This window comes from Rana temporaria, chromosome 4 (genome assembly GCF_905171775.1).
Source record: "Rana temporaria chromosome 4, aRanTem1.1, whole genome shotgun sequence".
In the NCBI taxonomy this organism is placed as follows: Eukaryota; Metazoa; Chordata; class Amphibia; order Anura; family Ranidae; genus Rana; species Rana temporaria.
The window spans coordinates 319,560,702-319,577,256 of NC_053492.1; the positions used below are offsets into that span (position 1 = coordinate 319,560,702).

The 16,555-nt window shown below is 46.5% G+C and overlaps 1 protein-coding gene across 1 annotated transcript in view; it reads left to right on the top strand.

Moving 5' to 3' along the window:
• Positions 1-6,014: 6,014 nt before the first annotated feature.
• URB2 (URB2 ribosome biogenesis homolog) overlaps positions 6,015-16,555 on the top strand; it is a 154,942-nt gene continuing 144,401 nt past the window's right edge. Inside the window, 1 exon segment of the mRNA XM_040350681.1 lies at positions 6,015-6,476. The gene's annotated coding sequence lies outside the window, so the exon portion shown is untranslated.

A 16,555-nucleotide genomic window follows, 5' to 3' on the forward strand; every position in this document is an offset into this window, starting at 1 on the left:
TATTGGTGCGGGGGTATTGCAGAGTAATTGCGCAGAGTAATTGTGCAGGGGTATTGCAGAGTATTGCCGGGGAGCAATGCAGAGTATTGCCGGGGAGCAATGCAGAGTATTGCCGGGGAGCAATGCAGAGTATTGCCGGGGAGCAATGCAGAGTATTGCCGGGGAGCAATGCAGAGTATTGCCGGGGAGCAATGCAGAGTATTGCGCAGGGGGGGTATGCAGAGTATTGCGCAGGGGGGTATGCAGAGTATTGCGCAGGGGGGTATGCAGAGTATTGCGCAGGGGGTGGTATGCAGAGTATTGCGCAGGGGGGTATGCAGAGTATTGCGCAGGGGGGTATGCAGAGTATTGCGCAGGGGGGTATGCAGAGTATTGCGCAGGGGGGTATGCAGAGTATTGCGCAGGAGGGTATGCAGAGTATTGCGCAGGGGGGTATGCAGAGTATTGCGCAGGGGAGGTATGCAGAGTATTGCGCAGGGGGGGTATGCAGAGTATTTCGCAGGGGGGGTATGCAGAGTATTTCGCAGGTGGGGGGTATGCAGAGTATTTCGTAGGGGGGGTATGCAGAGTATTGCGCAGGGGGATATGCAGAGTATTGCGCAGGGGGGGGTATGCAGAGTATTGCGCAGGGGGGGTATGCAGAGTATTGCGCAGGGGGGGTATGCAGAGTATTGCGCAGGGGGGTATGCAGAGTATTGCGCAGGGGGGTATGCAGAGTATTGCGCAGGGGGGTATGCAGAGTATTGCCGGGGGTATGCAGAGTATTGTAGGGGGGTATTGCAGAGTGTATTGCACAGTATTGCAGAGTATTGTAGGGGGTATGCAGAGTATTGCAGAGTATTGTAGGGGGTATGCAGAGTATTGCAGAGTATTGCAGGGGGTATGCAGAGTATTGCAGAGTATTGTAGGGGGTATGCAGAGTATTGCAGAGTATTGTAGGGGGTATGCAGAGTATTGCAGAGTATTGTAGGGGGTATGCAGAGTATTGTAGGGGGTATGCAGAGTATTGCAGAGTATTGTAGGGGGTATGCAGAGTATTGTAGGGGGGGGGGTATTGCAGGGGGTTTCAGGGATGGCTGAGCAGGGATGGATGGATCTGTGACTGCAATAGTCACAGATCCATCCACAGCGCTGCTGACACCCGCGCTCCCCCCTCTCACACTGTACCGCTCGGTACAGAGAGAGGAGGGAGGAACCGGCGTCATCAAAAGACGCCGGTTTGTTTACATGTGATCGCTCCGTCATTGGACGGAGCGATCACATGGTAAACGGCCGCTATCAGCGGCCGTTTACCGCGATTCGTGATCGGCCGGGTCCTCTGGACCCGGCGGTCACGGATGTTCCCTTGTGCGCGTCCCAGGGGACGCGCGGGAGACGGACTCTGGGAGGACGTACATTGACGCCCTCCTAGAGTTAACCACCCGCCCTGTAGACGTATATTGTCTATAGGGCGGTTACCAAGTGGTTAAGTGCCCAGTAAGCAAGTGCCTAAATCTACTCTCCGTTCCAAAATAACCAAGAAATATACTAAAATGAAAAGCTTTTCTGGTTATAGAAATCTCCACAACTAATGCCGCATACAGACGATCGTTTTTTGTGATGAAAAAAAATGACGTTTTTGAAAACGTCATTTAAAATGATAGTGTGTGGGGAAAATGTCGTTTTATGTCTTCAGAAAAACGACCAAAAAAAAATTCGAACATGCTCGAATTTTTTGTGTCGTTTTTCAAAATGTCATTTTTTGTGTCAGTGAAAATGATAGTGTGTGGGCAAAACGTCGTTTTTAAACCCGCACATGCCCAGAAGCAAGTTTTGAGACGGGAGGTAAAACTACCATTCATAATGGAGTAAGCACATTCATCACGCTTTAACAGACAAAAAAGCACGAATCATCTTTTACTAACAAGTAACCAGCTAAAAGCAGCCTCAAGGCGAATAGAACTTCCCCTTTAGAGTGCCGTCACTTTGTTCATCATTTTTCAAAATGATGGTGTGTATGCTCCATCGTTTTTGAAAATGAAGTTTCAAAAATGTCGTTTTTTTTCATCACTTCAAACGTCATTTTTTTTTCATCACAAAAAACGACCGTCTGTATGGGGCATAAGAATTGCTGTTATCACACACAATACTTATCACCAGTATTCATAAAATGTGACCTCATTTATAAATGTCCCCCAGACAGACAAGCATGTTTCTGCTCCTTATTCCCAGTCACTCAGCTTAACCTGGCATGAAATATTTTATCACCTACCCTACAGACATTTATTATCGTACTATTACTTCGCCATGTCCATCTATTGTAGGGTTGCCACCTTTTCTTCAAGCCAAACCCAAACACTTTAGTCGCGCACATCCTAAACCTAAAAAAAAATTCCCCTTCCCAGTACAAATCTCCTTCCACCCCACAAATCCCTATCTCAGCACAGCATAAATCCTCCTCCCAGTACAAATTCTGTCCCCCAAAAACCCCTTCAAGCACAACATGCTCCCCATCCTGGAACAATTTCTCTCCCCTTGTCCTCTCCAGCGCAAATACTCTTTCCTCCAAGCCCCTCCCCAGTTTCATCACATATGTTCCCACCTAAATCCCTTTACCAGTACAAACTTTTCCCCCTTCTAATCCAAATTCAAGCCTCCAAACTGTCCCAGTTTTAATGGGCCTTTCCTCAAATTTGAACAAACTCCCAGCGTCCCATGAATCTGGGCTGAGTCCTAGAACAAGGGGGGTTGGATATGTGCTGGGGGAGAGGGCTAGTTCTGGAAGGGGGTTGAATATGTGCTGGAGGAGGGGGCTAGTGCTGGAAGGGGGGGTTGGATATGTGCTGGGGGAGGGGGCTAGTGCTGGAAAGTGGAGAGGGCTAGTGCTGGAAAGGGGGGTGGATGTGTGCTAGAGGGAGAGGACTAGTGTTGGAAGGAGGGCTAATGCTGGAAGAGGGGGGTTGGATATGTGCTTGGGGGGGAAGTCTAGTGTTGGGGGGGGGGGTTGGATATGTGCTAGGGGGGAAAACTAGTGTTGGGGGGGTTGGATATGTGCTGGGGGGGAGAAGTCTAGTGTTGGGGGGAGGTTGGATATGTGCTGGAGGGAGAAGTCTAGTGTTGGGGGGGTTGGATATGTGCTGGAGGGAGAAGTCTAGTGTTGGGGGGGTTGGATATGTGCTGGAGGGAGAAGTCTAGTGTTGGGGGGGTTGGATATGTGCTGGAGGGAGAAGTCTAGTGTTGGGGGGAGGTTGGATATGTGCTGGAGGGAGAAGTCTAGTGTGGGGGGGGGGGTTGGATATGTGCTGGAGGGAGAAGTCTAGTGTTGGGGGGGGGGGGGGTTGGATATGTGTTGGAGGGAGAAGTCTAGTGTTTGGGGGGGGGGGGTTAGATATGTGCTGGAGGGGGAAGTCTAGTGTTGGGGGGGGGGGGTTGGATATGTGCTGGAGGGAGAAGTCTAGTGTTGGAGGGGTGGATATGTGCTGGGGGGAGAAGTCTAGTGTTGGGGGGGGGGTGGATATGTGCTGGGGGGAGAAGTCTAGTGTTGCGGGGGGGGGTTAGATATGTGCTGGAGGGGGAAGTCTAGTGTTGGGGGGGGGGGGTTGGATATGTGCTGGAGGGAGAAGTCTAGTGTTGGAGGGGTTGGATATGTGCTGGGGGGAGAAGTCTAGTGTTGGGGGGGGGGGGTTGGATATGTGCTGGGGGGAGAAGTCTAGTGTTGGGGGGGGGTTGGATATGTGCTGAAGGGAGAAGTCTAGTGTTGGGGGGAGGTTGGATATGTGCTGGAGGGAGAAGTCTAGTGTGGGGGGGGGGGTTGGATATGTGCTGGAGGGAGAAGTCTAGTGTTGGGGGGGGGGGGGGGGTTGGATATGTGTTGGAGGGAGAAGTCTAGTGTTGCGGGGGGGGTTAGATATGTGCTGGAGGGGGAAGTCTAGTGTTGGGGGGGGGGGTTGGATATGTGCTGGAGGGAGAAGTCTAGTGTTGGAGGGGTTGGATATGTGCTGGGGGGAGAAGTCTAGTGTTGGGGGCGGGGGTTGGATATGTGCTGGAGGGAGAAGTCTAGTGTTGGAGGGGTTGGATATGTGCTGGGGGGAGAAGTCTAGTGTTGGGGGGGTGGATATGTGCTGGGGGGAGAAGTCTAGTGTTGGAGGGGTTGGATATGTGCTGGGGGGAGAAGTCTAGTGTTGGAGGGGTTGGATATGTGCTGGGGGGAGAAGTCTAGTGTCGGGGGGGGGGGTGGAAATGTCCCGGGGGGAGAAGTCTAGTGTTGGGGGGGGGGGGGTTGGATATGTGCTGGAGGGAGAAGTCTAGTGTTAGGGTGGGGGTTGGATATGTGCTGGAGGGAGAAGTCTAGTGTTGGGGGGGAGGGGATATGTGCTGGAGGGAGAAGTCTAGTGTTGGGGGGGGGGGGGGGGTGGATATGTGCTGGAGGGAGAAGTCTAGTGTTGGGGGGGGGGGGTTGGATATGTGCTGGAGGGAGAAGTCTAGTGTTGGGGGGGAGGGGATATGTGCTGGAGGGAGAAGTCTAGTGTTGGGGGGGGGTGGATATGTGCTGGAGGGAGAAGTCTAGTATTGGAGGGGGTGGATATGTGCTGGAGGGAGAAGTCTAGTATTGGAGGGGTTGGATATGTGCTGGCGGGAGAAGTCTAGTATTGGAGGGGTTGGATATGTGCTGGAGGGAGAAGTCTAGTATTGGGGGGTTGGATATGTGCTGGAGGGAGAAGTCTAGTGTTGGGGGGGGTTGGATATGTGCTGGAGGGAGAAGTCTAGTATTGGGGGGTTGGATATGTGCTGGAGGGAGAAGTCTAGTGTTGGGGGGGGTTGGATATGTGCTGGAGGGAGAAGTCTAGTGTTGGGGGGGTTGGATATGTGCTGGAGGGAGAAGTCTAGTATTGGGGGGTTGGATATGTGCTGGAGGGAGAAGTCTAGTATTGGGGGGGTTGGCATGTGCTGGAGGGAGAAGTCTAGTGTTTGGGGGGTTGGATATGTGCTGGAGGGAGAAGTCTAGTATTGGAGGGGTTGGATATGTGCTGGAGGGAGAAGTCTAGTATTGGGGGGTTGGATATGTGCTGGAGGGAGAAGTCTAGTATTGGGGGGTTGGATATGTGCTGGAGGGAGAAGTCTGGTATTGGAGGGGTTGGATATGTGCTGGAGGGAGAAGTCTAGTATTGGGGGGTTGGATATGTGCTGGAGGGAGAAGTCTAGTATTGGGGGGTTGGCTATGTGCTGGAGGGAGAAGTCTAGTATTGGGGGGGTTGGATATGTGCTGGAGGGAGAAGTCTAGTGTTGGTGGGGGGGGTTTGGATATGTGCTGGAGGGAGAAGTCTAGTATTGGGGGGTTGGATATGTGCTGGAGGGAGAAGTCTAGTATTGGAGGGGTTGGATATGTGCTGGAGGGAGAAGTCTAGTATTGGGGGGTTGGATATGTGCTGGAGGGAGAAGTCTAGTATTGGGGGGTTGGATATGTGCTGGAGGGAGAAGTCTAGTGTTGGGGGGGGGGGGGTTGGATATGTGCTGGAGGAAGAAGTCTAGTATTGGAGGGGTTGGATATGTGCTGGAGGAAGAAGTCTAGTATTGGGGGGGGGGGTGGATATGTGCTGGAGGGAGAAGTCTAGTATTGGGGGGGTGGATATGTGCTGGAGGAAGAAGTCTAGTATTGGGGGGGGTGGATATGTGCTGGAGGGAGAAGTCTAGTATTGGGGGGGGTGGATATGTGCTGGAGGGAGAAGTCTAGTATTGGGGGGGTGGATATGTGCTGGAGGGAGAAGTCTAGTGTTGGGGGGGTTGGATATGTGCTGGAGGAAGAAGTCTAGTATTGGGGGGGTTGGATATGTGCTGGAGGGAGAAGTCTAGTATTGGAGGGGTTGGATATGTGCTGTAGGGAGAAGTCTAGTTTGGGGGGGGGGGTGAACATGCCCCCCCCCCCCAATCACTCCACCCAGTGCACTGTGTACATCCTTTTAATTTCCTCCTTCCCAATCCCAGCCACTCTCTTCCCCTCCTCCCTGTCCATCTACAACGCATAGAAACTCTGTACAGGCCTGACATGAGAGCGTATTCCTGCTCCCCTCCTCTTGTGTGTGTGTATATACAGAGCTGAATGAGGATGCAGCTTCGTTCTACTGTGAGTGGGACAGGCTGCAGGGACCGGACACATGCACCTGATGATCGTGAAGTCAGCACACACGTCATTCCCGATGCAGAACGATGTAAATGATATGTCCGGGTCTGGAGCACGTGAAAACCCGAACCCATCATTCAAAAATCGGACTGTACAGGTGGCAAACCTAATCTATAGTCTCAACCAGCAGCATCCATCTTCCACGACTGTAATTGTAACTATGGAGACTAGACTAGAGCACTCGAAGCTGCAACCTAAACTGCATAACATTAGATTCCGCCCCTTCCGGTGACTGACATCAGCCCTAGGCTCTGCTCTTCCTGGAGACCACGTGCGACTATACCGGAAGTGATCTGTGGCATGTGCGCGATATTGATATGTAAGTAGTGCAATGTGATAAACGTGTGGTTTTAGTTTCGTGCGTTCGGTCAGTCGGAGAACGGGCGCCTCGCATTACTTGAAATTAACAATAGCTGTACGATAGCTGCAAGTGGCTGCGTTGTAGTTTGTTCATAAAACGTTTCCTTGTTAGATAAGTTTACCTCAGAGCTCTGAGTTGAAGTACTGGATTCATACCTGGACGATAATGGCCGTTTATGAAGCTTTGGTTTTATGTTGATTATTATTCAGAAATAAAGGTTATGCCAGAATGTGCTACTTGGGGAGGGAAGCTGTCTGCTTTATATTTACTAATACTTTGTAAGGATCCATGCATTCAATCGCTGCTTCTACAGGAGTTTTGTGTTCTACCTGTAGGAGCAGTTCAATGTTATTCTATGTGTCCATGCACATTAGAACTATTACAGGCATATTTTGAGCTCAACGTTGAGGCTGCATTCACATTAGTGTTTTAATTCGCATGCAGATTTGACAGCGCTGAGGTGTGAGTGACAAACCGCGGGACTCGCATTTGAGGTGCCATTCATTTGTATGATATCTCAAATCGCGGTGCTGGTCTTCAGCCATTGTTGCGTGATACAACATGCTGCAATCGCAGGACGCGTGTTCACCCAAAAATAGTTCAGGAGCTACTTTTGGGCGACGTGGGCCCCACGATTGCAGCACATTTTATCGTGTGACAATCGTGGCAGACCCAAACAGCGATTTGAGGTGTCGGTTAAATGAACGGCATCTCAAATGCGAGTCCCGCGTTTGGTCAATTACACCTAAGCGCTGTCAAATCGTGGGCAGATCCGCAGCAAATCTGCCTGCGATTTACACTGCTGTAGTGTGAATGCAGCCTTAAACCTTGTACATACGATCAGATTTTCGGGGACCGTTCGTCCATTTTTTGTTGCATGCTAGTCTAATGTTGAAAGTGAAGAGGTTACTCACTATGCGAAAATTCTCGTACGACAGAATACAACAGAAGTGACGTAATGTGTTGAATAGTTTATGCATTTTCGTTTTCTGAGCATGTGTAGTCTTGCTCTTATTTTTTTTTTCCGGACGAAAACTGTACTAATTAAACAAAAATCGGACATTGCGTTCACGTGCGATAAAAATGATATAGCCTACACATCAGGATTTTTTTCGTCATAATCGACTGTCGAAAGGACCCTACTAACGGTAGGATTATCAGATGTCGTACGAAAATTGCCCTACGAATTTCAGATCGTGTGTACGGGTCTTGAGAGGCAGGAAAAAAAACATTCTGGTTCATGTTTCTGATTGGAGTTGACTGGCAGAAAAAACGCAAAACTCCCTCCAAAGTGGTTGTATTCCCTGATTGGGCATTTTTACCTACAGGTAAGCCATAAATAAGGCTTATCTGTAGGCAAAATTAATATCTCCTAAACCTGCACAGTTTAGGAGATATTCAGCCTGCATACAGCTGCTGACGTCAGCGGTGCATTCGCACTAAAGGTCCAGAAGATCCGCTCTAGACTTAACATACACGTACTGCGGCAAAGTGTCTCTCTTGCGCAAAATCACCTACCTGTATGCTATGTAAACAAGGCAGATCACCATTTTGACAGGAGAAGATAAAGATCTTGTGTTTTTGCTAAGCAGGAACACAGATCTGTCTTCACCATGTCAGAGCAATGTCGCAGCCCCGCTAAATCACTGATCACCGCCACTATTGGTAAAGGAAATCCATAAATCTATCCCATAGTTTGTAGATGCAATAACATTTGCGAAAACGAATCAGTATTCGCTTACTGGGATTTTTTTTTACCTAAAACATGTAACAATATACATATTGGCCTAAATTGAGGAAGAAATTCTTTTTTTTACGTTGTTTTTATTGAATTTTGTTTTATAGCAGAAAGTAAAAAATATTGTTATTTTTCAAAATTGCCGCTTTTTGTTTAGAAAGCAAAAATTGAAAGCCGCAGAGGTGTTCAAATACCACCAAAATAAAGCTCTATCTCTGGTAAAAAAAAAAAAGGGAATTTTATTTGGGTACAGCGTTCTACGATTGGGCAATTGTCAATTAAAGTAACGCAGTGCCGTATCGCAAAAAATGGGGCTGCTTTAAAAAAAAAAAGAGACTTTAGTATCACTTTAACCTCTTCAGACCTGGGCCATAGTAAAAAGACGGCCACAAGGTGGCTATACAATGCCGGGAGGCCAACTTTTTACGGCCTCGGGTCCTCCGGCCACTGGGGGGGCGCACGCCGCCGGTGACGCATGTGCCCATCGCGTCACTGAGATGCCAATGCGCTTGCCTGCCGGCCACGATGTCTGCCGGGTACCCGCGATCGGCAGTGATGGAGCAGGGACGTGGATCTGTGTGTGTAAACACACAGATCCAAGTCCTGTCAGGAAGAGGAGACCGATTGTGTGTCCCTTGTACATAGGGACACAGATCGGTCACCTCCCCCAGTCAGTCCCCTTCACCCACAGTTAGAATCACTCCCAGGGAACACAGTTAACCCCCTTCCTCGCCCCCTAGTGTTAACCCCTTCCCTGCCAGTCACATTTATACAGTAATCGGTGCATATTTATAGCACTGTTCGCTGTAGAAATGTGAATGGTCCCAAAAAAGTGTCCGATGTGTCCACCATAATATTGCAGTTCTGACAAAAATCGCAGATCGCCGCCATTACTAGTAAAAAAAAAAAAAAAAAAACGAACAAAAAAAATGTCAGCATTGTATCCCCTATTTTGTAGCCGCTAGAACTTTTGCACAAACCAATCACTATACGCTTATTGCGATTTTTTTTTTCTTTCCCCCAAAATATGTAGAAGAATACGTATCGGCCTAAACTGAGAAAAATTTTACCCATGCACATACCATGCGTGCAATCAGACCTCAAAGTCAAAAGGGGTATCTATTTTAATCTCAAATCGGATACCTTGGACTCTGTCAGACAAACTGGTAGACACAGAGGGCGCTTTCTTTTTTTTTTAAAGGGACATATTGGAAGTACAAAGGTGACATTGGCGACGGTCTATGCACCAAATGTACATCAAGATGTCTTTTTGAGGAAAACTCTGAGTAAGTTGGTGAGATTTGCAGGGGAAGCTGATCTTAGGGGGAGACCTCAACACAACATTAGATCCCAAAGTTGATACATCAACTGGGGCTTCCTCCATATCAGGGGGGCTAGGAGGGGGATCTTGCAGAAGTTGCAGGAGATGCAGTTGGTGGAGGTTTGGAGGTTGTTACATGCGGGAGAAAAAGACTACACGTTCTGCTCTAACTCGCATAAAATGTACTCTCGTATAGACCTCTTCCTGGTGCCACACTATCTGTTGACGGCAGTAATTGAAGTAAAAATTTGAAATATAACATGGTCGGACCACGCACCAGTGACGTTACATATTGTTTTGTCAAGTACAGCCTCTGCCCCGGAGTGGCGATGGCGCTTGAATGAAAGCCTGCTACAGATCCCCGAAATTCGGGAAGATGTAGCAAAAGAAATGGAGGCATATTTTCGTATGAACGACACTCCGGGGAGTGTGCCTCCCGATTTGGGAGGCACATAAAGTAGTGATGAGAGGGATCTTGATTAAATATGGCGCTTGATTAAAAAGAACACGAGAAGGACAGATGGCAAACTTGTTAAAAGAAAATTCAGGCACTAGAAGTACAACACAAGAAAGTACAGACACCGCTAGTGGGGATAGAATTGGCACATCTTAGGAGACAACTGACAGACCTACTTAGATCTAAAGCAAAAGCGGCAATACAGGCAGGGAGGAAAGTAACCTATGAATTAGGGTAAACGTGTAGCAAAATTTTGGCAGGGAAACTTAGAGAGAAAGGGAAGACAGTATATATCCCCCATATTAAGGGGGGAAATGGACAGTTACTCTCACTCCCCAAAGACATAGCTCAGAGATTCAGAGAATACTACTCGTCCCTCTATAATTTAACTCCAACCAAGGTGACTCAGAATATGATGGAAGAATATCTTCTCTCAACACATCTGCCTAGGTTATCATCACCAGATCGTAAAAAATAGAAACACCTATATCAGTAGAGGAATTAGAGACAGTGATGAAGACAGTAAAACATGGGAAGGCACCGGGCCCAGACGGATTTACGATCCAATACTATAAATGCAAGAATGTTGAGTATGGCCTCAGATAAATAGAATGGCTAATCTTAAAAAACGTACCATCATCCAGGTTGATATACAGACAAAAGGTGGGGACAAGGGACAGTGGCTAATGCTGATCCTCTAACATTCCCACCCCCCAAAGGATTAATGGACTATCTCGGTACTTGGTAAGAAATGACATACATGTAAAAAATAATAGTACATTTTATTGCATAAAATTATTAGACAAAGAATACATGATTAAAATTGAAAAAACAGGACCTCAGGGATACCCCCGGGCAAAATCTGTTGTTACAAACGTATAGACTGGTCCATGCCTCGACTAGTTTTGCGGTAGAACCGCTTCCTCAGAAGGACCAACCTATAAAGAAAACAATACAATTAATATTAAACAAAACAAACGCCCTCTATTTTTCTGAGTACGGACGCAAAAAAAGCGTTTGATAGGGTTAGTTGACGTTTTATGTTTTGAAGTACTGAGACAAATGGGAGAACACATGTGAAATTGGATATCAGGAGTATATGCAACCCCCCCCCCCCCCCCCCCGGGCCTCGGTAAAAGTAAATGGTATCTATTCAGAAACGTTTATAATTTCAAATGGAACGCGTCAGAGGTGTTCACTATCCCCGATGTTTGCACTCTCACTAGAACCTCTGTTGAACAGGATCAGGCAGAACCCAGATATACAGGGACTTCAAATAGGTGATCGGAAATGTAAAATCTGTTGTTTTCACTATCATGCCCCCAGGTCTCACTGCCAAATTTGATGAAGGAAATGGAAGGATACGGGACACTAACATGTCTGAAGATCAATTACGCGAAATCGGAAGCGATGGGGGTAGCCCTCCCCTTAAAAGTATAGCAAAACATACAACCCAATTTTAAGTTCAAATGGGTAGGGTCGGCATTGAAATATTTAGGGATAAATTATTTCTTTAAGACTTGAGAAGGTATTTTCGGTAAATTTCCCACCAGTATACAAAGAAGTATGTTCCTTACTGGATAAATGGCAACATGGACTTCACTCATGGTTTGGCCGCTGTAACACCATTAAAATTAATATACTGCCAAAATGTTTGTATTTGTTCCAAGCCATACCAATAGGAATACCGGGGGCATACTTTAGGCATGTAAACACGCTCTTTACTAAATTTATCTGGGCCAATAAATGACCAAGGATAAGCTGTAATCAAATGACCCTTCCCAAGTGCTACGGGGGATTAGCAGTCCCAGATGTGTCTAAATACCATCAAGCAGTTCACTTGGGAACTGCTTGAGTGGTGCAGACACAAAGAACTCAAATTATGGATAGATTTGGAGTTAGAGATGAGTCAGGTACCATTGGGAAGGGCACCTTGGTGTTGCGGAAATTTACCGGACCATCTTAAAAAACATCCCTTTATAGGAGCAACATTGTCTATAAGTGCAAAAATCTGCCAAAACCCTAAATACTCGTCAAAGTACTCCCCACTATACCCGGTATTGGGAAGCCCAAGTTTTGGACCGGGGATGGAAGTAGGGGCCTTCCAGAAACTCTGGAAGGCAACCAGGGGGTCTATTCGAAAAAAAATACTGGCAGGCAATACAATTGCAAATTTTTTTGGAGTCACTGGGACCAATAAGTGGGTTCAAATGGGAATTGACTAAATTTAAAACATATTGTAATGAGAAGGAACCCCTCAATCGAATAATATCAAAGATATATACGTTGTTAATAGCTCCTTTAGAGAACTATGAGATGCCAGCAATTAAAAAGTGGGGGAGGGATCTCAATAAGATCTTTACACCAGCCCAGTTTCAAAAGATGATATACCTGGCTTTAAACGCATCAATATGTACCAGAACGCAGGAATCAAATTATAAATTATTGACCAGGTGGTATTATACGCCAGTAAAATTAGGAAGGTTTTTTCCTGAAGTTTCATATCTGTGCTGACGATGTAACGGGGATCAAGGAACTTTGCTTCATATATACTGGACATGCCCCAAGATTAGGCAATATTGGCGAGAGGTACGAAAGATATGTCAAAAAATGGTGGCATGGCCGGTGCCAGATGATCCGGGTTTTTTCCTGTTGCATCTCTCGCAATTACCTACACAGGTATATAAAAACTTGGTATTATACCATGAGGCTAAAGCGTGTATAGCGAAAAATTGTAAAAGCTCTAGGCCTCCAACAATCGCTGAATGGCTCAACAGGATTAGAAACGTGGGGGCCATAGAGGACCTGGTACTAACGGTACAAGACAGAAAAGAGCAATATAACAAAACTTGGTCAACATGGAACATATTTGCCCAGTCAGAAGAAGGGAAGAGATTAATGGGAAACATAGTTGGGGAGTAGGGCCGCTTGGGGAATGAGAAACACTTGGGAGACCAATATTCACGGACATCCATGGGGGCATGGGGAGGGAGGAGAGTGCGGGGCAGGGGGGGGGGGGGATTAAAATATTATCTTATTTTGTTTTTGTTTTTTTTCTCTTTTTCTTTTCGCTAGGTTTGCTTTGGGAGGGGAGGAATTGGGGGATTATAAAAATGTTAAAAGAGGAAAATGCAGAAGGCTGAGAGAAATAGAAGATAAGGATACTCAGGAGAAAGAGGCGCATAATTTTGTGATTTCTGCTTTGATTGTGTGTGTATATATATATATATATATATAAAATATGTGTGTATGTGTGTGTGTATATATATATATATATATATGTATATATATATATATATATATATATATATATATATATATATATATATATATATATATATATATATATATATATATATATATATATATATATATATATATATATATATATATATATAAAGAATACATGGACAGTAAAGTAACAATAATAAAGAAAGAAGAGAGGGAGAAGATTAAAAATAGGTTTAACCACTTAAGACCCGGACCTTTAGGCAGCTAAAGGACCTGGCAAGTTTTTGCGATTCGGCACTGCGTCGCTTTAACTGACAATTGCGCGGTCGTGCGACGTGGCTCCCAAACAAAATTGGCGTCCTTTTTTTCCCACAAATAGAGCTTTCTTTTGGTGGTATTTGATCACCTCTGCAGTTTTTATTTTTTGCGCTATAAACAAAAATAGAGCGACAATTTTGAAAAAAATGCAATATTTTTTACTTTTTGCTATAATAAATATCCCCCAAAAATATATAAAAAATAAAATTTCTCTTCCGTTCATAGACGGACACAGCCTTCTTTGACATTAGGGTTATATCCGCTTTCACTAGGAGAGTTTAGGCAGAAAAAAAGCACTTAAAGTGTTAACAAACACAAACCTCAGTGCAGCTCCTCCCAGGGGGCGTGGCCCCCCCCGAGTATAACCCACACCCTGCTCTAGCAGCCTCAGTTTTTTCCTGCCTAACGACAGGAGAGTCAGGCACTCTGGAGTGGAGTTCCTGTACTCTGGAGATTTTTTTTCTTGCGATTTTCTCGCTTTTTTGTTCCTGCATTTTTTAATCCTGTGATTCTTCTATCAACAGCCGACTGGGTGACAGGCTGGGTCCTCGACTCTTGTAGTCCCCCCATGTTCGGCCATCGAGCGTGTGCCGGCCCTCAGCTCAGCTTTGGGACGTCCACGACAGGCCCCGTTGCTCCAGGGGCGGCCGGGGAACTTTTTGTTCTAGGGCACACATACAGGTAGTGCAGAATTATTAGGCAAGTTGTATTTTTGAGGATTCATTTTATTATTGAACAACAACCATGTTCTCAATGAACCCAGAAAACTCATTAATATCAAAGCTGAATATTTTTGGAAGTAGTTTTTAGTTTGTTTTTAGTGTTAGCTATTTTAGGGGGATATCTGTGTGTGCAGGTGACTATTACTGTGCAGAATTATTAGGCAACTTAACAAAAAAAAAATATATACCCATTTCAATTATTTATTTTTAACAGTGAAACCAATATAACATCTCAACATTCACAAATATACATTTCTGACATTCAAAAACAAAACAAAAACAAATCAGTGACCAATATAGCCACCTTTCTTTGCAAGGACACTCAAAAGCCTGCCATCCATGGATTCTGTCAGTGTTTTGATCTGTTCACCATCAACATTGCGTGCAGCAGCAACCACAGCCTCCCAGACACTGTTCAGAGAGGTGTACTGTTTTCCCTCCTTGTAAATCTCACATTTGATGATGGACCACAGGTTCTCAATGGGGTTCAGATCAGGTGAACAAGGAGGCCATGTCATTAGTTTTTCTTCTTTTATACCCTTTCTTGCCAGCCACGCTGTGGAGTACTTGGACGCGTGTGATGGAGCATTGTCCTGCATGAAAATCATGTTTTTCTTGAAGGATGCAGACTTCTTCCTGTACCACTGCTTGAAGAAGGTGTCTTCCAGAAACTGGCAGTAGGACTGGGAGTTGAGCTTGACTCCATCCTCAACTCGAAAAGGCCCCACAAGCTCATCTTTCATGATACCAGCCCAAACCAGTACTCCACCTCCACCTTGCTGGCGTCTGAGTCGGACTGGAGCTCTCTGCCCTTTACCAATCCAGCCACGGGCCCATCCATCTGGCCCATCAAGACTCACTCTCATTTCAGCAGTCCATAAAACCTTAAAAAAATCATTCTTGAGATATTTCTTGGCCCAGTCTTGACGTTTCAGCTTGTGTGTCTTGTTCAGTGGTCGTCGTCTTTCAGCCTTTCTTACCTTGGCCATGTCTCTGAGTATTGCACACCTTGTGCTTTTGGGCACTCCAGTGATGTTGCAGCTCTGAAATATGGCCAAACTGGTGGCAAGTGGCATCTTGGCAGCTGCACGCTTGACTTTTCTCAGTTCATGGGCAGTTATTTTCCACACGCTTCTTGCGACCCTGTTGACTATTTTGAATGAAACGCTTGATTGTTCGATGATCACGCTTCAGAAGCTTTGCAATTTTGGGTGCTGCATCCCTCTGCAAGATATCTCACTATTTTTGACTTTTCTGAGCCTGTCAAGTCCTTCTTTTGACCCATTTTGCCAAAGGAAAGGAAGTTGACTAATAATTATGCACACCTGATATAGGGTGTTGATGTCATTAGACCACACACCTTCTCATTACAGAGATGTACATCACCTAATATGCTTAATTGGTAGTAGGCTTTCGAGCCTATACAGCTTGGAGTAAGACAACATGCATAAAGAGGATTATGTGGTCAAAATACTAATTTGCCTAATAATTCTGCACTCCCTGTATGACCGGTCTTTTATGGCTTTGTCACAGTGTGTCTGGCCGACAGCCATGCTGTTTAGCGGACGTTGGATCTGTCTGGGATACCTCCAGCCGGTGGTCGCAGGCCGGGTAAGTAGTGGCCTCTTGCTCAGGTAAGTGGTCTGGCTGGAATTTTCCCCTGGGGAGGTCGACTGAGGGTTTGCCCTGCTTTCCTCTCTCTCCCTTTTTTCCTCTCCCTCCTTCCCAGTTTCTGGGTGACAGCCGTGAGGTGGGGGGCCCGCTTGGGGGGCTCAGTCTCACCTGGGGGCTGCTATTACTGTGGGTGCTGTTTTTTTGTGCTGCCATATGTGCGGAGGGGGTCCTGTGGGCCTATGTACTGCGTGTGTCACTGGGGCTTTGCTGTGTGTTCTTTTTTTAAAAAAACGCAGTTTTCGGGCGCCATTTTGCCGCGGACGGCGGTGTTATATGGCGCAGTTGTAATTGCGGCGGCCATTTTCTCGGAGCCCGCAGACATGTTGGTGGCCATCTTGATACAGCTCTTGTGCCTAGGATGACGGCTCGTACGGCTCTGCACTTTTTCCTTTGGATGGCCCGGCACAGGCAGCGTTTTTGGCTCTCGGCAGCGGCGGTCTGGTCGGACGGTGAGTCCTCTGGGGGGGGTTTCCCTGTTCTCTGTGGCGGCTGGGGGGATGTCCTGTGGAGCCTGCCAGTACTAGGGGATGTTAACCCTTAGTGTCCCTATTCCTGCGGCCTCCAGGGATGCTGTGC